The sequence below is a fragment of the Nannospalax galili genome, unplaced genomic scaffold (genome assembly GCF_000622305.1).
Source record: "Nannospalax galili isolate Female #2095 unplaced genomic scaffold, S.galili_v1.0 scaffold586, whole genome shotgun sequence".
Taxonomy (NCBI): Eukaryota; Metazoa; Chordata; class Mammalia; order Rodentia; family Spalacidae; genus Nannospalax; species Nannospalax galili.
Window position 1 is genome coordinate 5,752,306 of NW_008355363.1, and position 4,180 is coordinate 5,756,485.

The window sequence follows — 4,180 nt, forward strand, 5'->3', positions numbered from 1 at the left end:
TATATATATATATATTCGTGCATTGTTCTGAGACAAGGGCAAAGCAGGGTCATGAGACAGTAAGGGTATATGTTTTATGTTACAAGATGAGTGCAAGATTCATAGAGCTTGCCTACATTATAAACAAGCTAAGATTAACTTTTCAGTAGCAAGGTTAAGTAAAATATCTTTTTTTACAGAGAATATCCATATTGTAAAAGTCATTCTAATACCTATATTCTCCTGTGCTCCTTCCTTAAGAAATGCACCTCCATGTCCCCTTCCTAGTTTCCTGGATTCAACTGGAAACACATGTTAAACACAACTGAACAGTAGAGGATATGATCTGCTTATGACAGACAACATGCACTATTTGTTCTTTGGGGTCTGAGTTACTTCACTCAATATAATTTTTCTAGTTCCGTTCATTTCACTCTAATGTACATTGTGTTAGTAAACCACCTTGTGCTATTTGATCTCATTGAGAAATTGGATCATGGACTAATGGGCACACATGGTCATATTTCAGACCTGAGTATGTTTGTTTCAAAGTATCCTCAAAGCCACTTGTCTAGGAATAGGATTGGCCCCACTATGTCTAACAGGGAAGGCAAAACAGTACAAGAGTAAAAGCACTGTACCTTGAGTTATACTAAATAGAAGGTACACAATTTCCAACATATTACTATTGTTCATCTGATGATGTAAAAGTGCCTACAGGCATCTGTCTCCACACTTCCGGACTTAGCTTGAGTTTCTCAGCCTACAGTTCAGACTAGCCAGGTGAGGTAACCAAAAACCTGAACACCTGGCCATCATCTTCACAATCCTAGGTCTAGTTTAGAATGTTCAGTTTGAGTTCAGGACTGGCGAAGTGAGATAACTTGAACCCTGTTGACATTGCTACCAACTCCACACTCTCATGTCTATCAAGGTTCAGAGACTCCTCGTCTTTCACACTAGTCTAGTGAGATAGAATTTCATCCATACCACTAACATTTCTGCACTCCCGGACCTACTTTGGATGGCTCATCCTTTGGTCCAGACTAGCATGGGTTTTCACTATTTGGGTAGTCAAAACCACCCAAGCACCACCTTCTCCAGGCTTCTTGGACTAGCTTAGGTCATGCAATTCATGCTCTTAAACAACTAGGTGACTTAGTTGTAACCTTTCCTACTCCACCACCACCTATATACTCCCATATATAGCATGGTTTGCTCAGCTTCAGCTCCATAGTAGCCTACTGAGTTAACCAGAATTCTGCCAACCCTGCTACAATTGAAACACTCCAGGTCTAGCATGTGTCATGCAGCTTGTATTCCAGCCTAATCTGGGGTGGGGATGGTAGCAAGAATGCCTTCAGCTTCTTCATCTCCAGACACGTATGCTTAGTTTGAGTTACTCAGTTTGCAAACCAGACTAGCCAGGTGAGTTAGCCAGAACCATGCCAACATCTCCACCATTTCCACATGCACTGGACTAGTTTGGGTTCTATAGCTTGTTATCTAGACAAGCCTAGTTAATTAGAAAGACTCCCACCCATGTCAAAACCATCACTACACTCCCAAGTCTAGGTTGGATTGCTCAACTTGAACTCCATACTAGCCTGGTGAGGTAACCAGACCCCTCTGACTCTGCCTCATTTTCCATACTCCTATGACTAGCTTGGTGTGGTAGTTTGAAGGAGACTATCCCTCATAGGCGCCAAGTATTTAGAAATTTTGTCTCTTGTTGGCAGTGCTGTTTAGTGCAGTTTTAGGAGATGTGGCCTTGCTTGAGAAAGCATGTCACTGGAGGTGGGCTTTGAGAGTTCTTATACCTTGGCAGATTTCCTGTCCTGTTCTGCTTCTTGTGCCTACTTGGAGGTGTGATCACTCAGCTTTCTGCTCCAGCCACCTTCTATCACCAGGCCTCCCCACCATTGTGAAATCTTACTTCCTGGTAATTGAGTTTATCAGAGCAAAAGAAAAGTTACTTATATACTTGGGTTACTCAGCCTGCCCTCTAGAGTAGCCTGGTTGAGTTAGCCAGAGAACCATTCAGCTGGTCGCCATTTCCGTATTCCAAGGCCTAGGTAGCTTTGCAAATCTTACATTTTGTATAAGCATGGTGAAGTATCCAGCACGACCCCTCTGCCACATCACCACCAGCTAACTTGGGCCCCACCACTTGCGATTGTGATTCAGACCAGTCTGGTGTGTAAGTCAGAACCCCAGATACCCTGCTGGTATCTCCACAGTCCTAGGCCTAGTTTGGGCTACTCATCATGCTGTCCATAATACCCTGGTGAGGTGGCCAGAACCACGGCCTCCCACTTCTTTGTCATCTCTAAAATACCTGGACTAGCTTGGGTAATAAAACTTGTTCTCTAGACCATACTGATGAGTTATCTCCAACTCCATCCATTCCACAATCATCATACTCCTAGGCCTAGCTTGGATTATTGAGGTTGCAGACCAGACTAACCTGATGAGGTAGCCATAACTATCTCCCCCCACCTTATACCAATATCTCCACATTCCCTGGAATATCTTGGGTCCAAGTGCTTGTGATAGAGACCAACATTGGAGGTAGGCCAGTACTACCCCACCCCCATTCCATGACCATCTTGACCATCCCAGGCCTAGTTTGGATGCTCAGTTTGGTCTTTCAACTAGCATGGTGTGGTAAGCTAGAAACCTACACAACCCAAATCCATCTCAATGCTCCTTGAACTACCTTGAATCATGCCACTGGTGATCTGGGACAGCCTGATGAGTTAGTCTGAACCCTATCCACTCTACCAACATCTCTGAACACTCCCAGTCTTAGACTGCGTGATTCACACTGAGCTCAAGATTAGCTTGATGATATAACTAGACCTCACCCCGTCTTCCACCATTTCAATATGAGCTTGAGTTGCTCAGTTTCCAGTGGTATCTAGCATGATGAGGTAGCCAGAATCCCTGCCCCCTCCATCTCACCTATCTCCAAACTCCTAGGACTAGCTTTGTTCCCACCACTTGTAATCTAGTGCAGTTTGGTGAAAAACCCAGAACCCTGGGAACCTGGCCACCATCAGCACTCTCCAAGGCCTAGTTTGGATACTTAGCTTCAGCTCTGTACTAGCCTGTTGAGTTAGCCCAAATCTTCCCTACCATGCTGGCATTGTCATACTCACAGGCCTAGTTTGGTTTGCCTAGCTTCCAGTCTGAACTAGTCTGGTGAGGCATCCATAACTCAATCCACACCATGACCATCTCCACGGTTTTAGGTCTAGTGTGGGTGGCTCAGCTTGAGCTCCACACTAGCCTGATGAGTTAGCCCTAACCCTGCCACCATCTAAATAACCCAGGTCTAGCATGAATCATGCCTCCTGTGTTCCAGGCTAAGCTGATGAGTTAGAACCCAGCTTACACCCCTGTCATCTCAATTCTCCTAGGCCTTGCTTGGTTTTCCCACTTTCTGCTCAGAACTATCCTGATTAGATAGCCAGAACATTGCTCACTTAATCACCATTTCCATACTCCTGAGCCTATCCAGGGTTGCTCAGCCTTCATTATGAACTAGTCTGGTAAAGTAATTCAGAATCCTAGTGTTTTCTCTAAGATCCATGACTACTTTAGCCTTGTGTATTTGGCTATGTTTATAGTATTACACATGAGTTTCCTCCCATTGAATGGGCTTTAAGTCCAATTAGGTAGCTGTTGTTTACCTCCAAGATAAAAGTTCCACTACTTCTCCAATAGAGTTTGATGTAGTTATTAGATCTTGAAGCTGGGTTTGGGGCATCAATTGATGGTCTCCCTTAGCAGCTTGCAATTTGCTCTCCAAAGCTACGAGATCTATCCTTCAGGGGCGATGGCTTCCAGGTCAGTTCAAGCTCCATTGTTCCAAATCCTGTGTCTGAAGTATGTCCTGTTTTCAATAATAGAGTCTTACTTTCAAGTTTGGGGAGGCTATCAAGGGCTGTAGAAATAGCCTGTATAATTTTGGGAGTCTCTTGGACCCATGGTCCAAAGAATGATCTATGATACATTTTTCATTTTGAGTGAGTTTATAAAACATAGGTCAAAGTAAAAGAATAAATAACAAATGATAAGATAGATGATAGATAGATAGATAGATAGATAGATAGATAGATAGATAGATAGATGAAAATAGAAAAATAGATAATAGATAAATAGAAAAACAGCAATTTTGGTACGCAAAACATTCGGC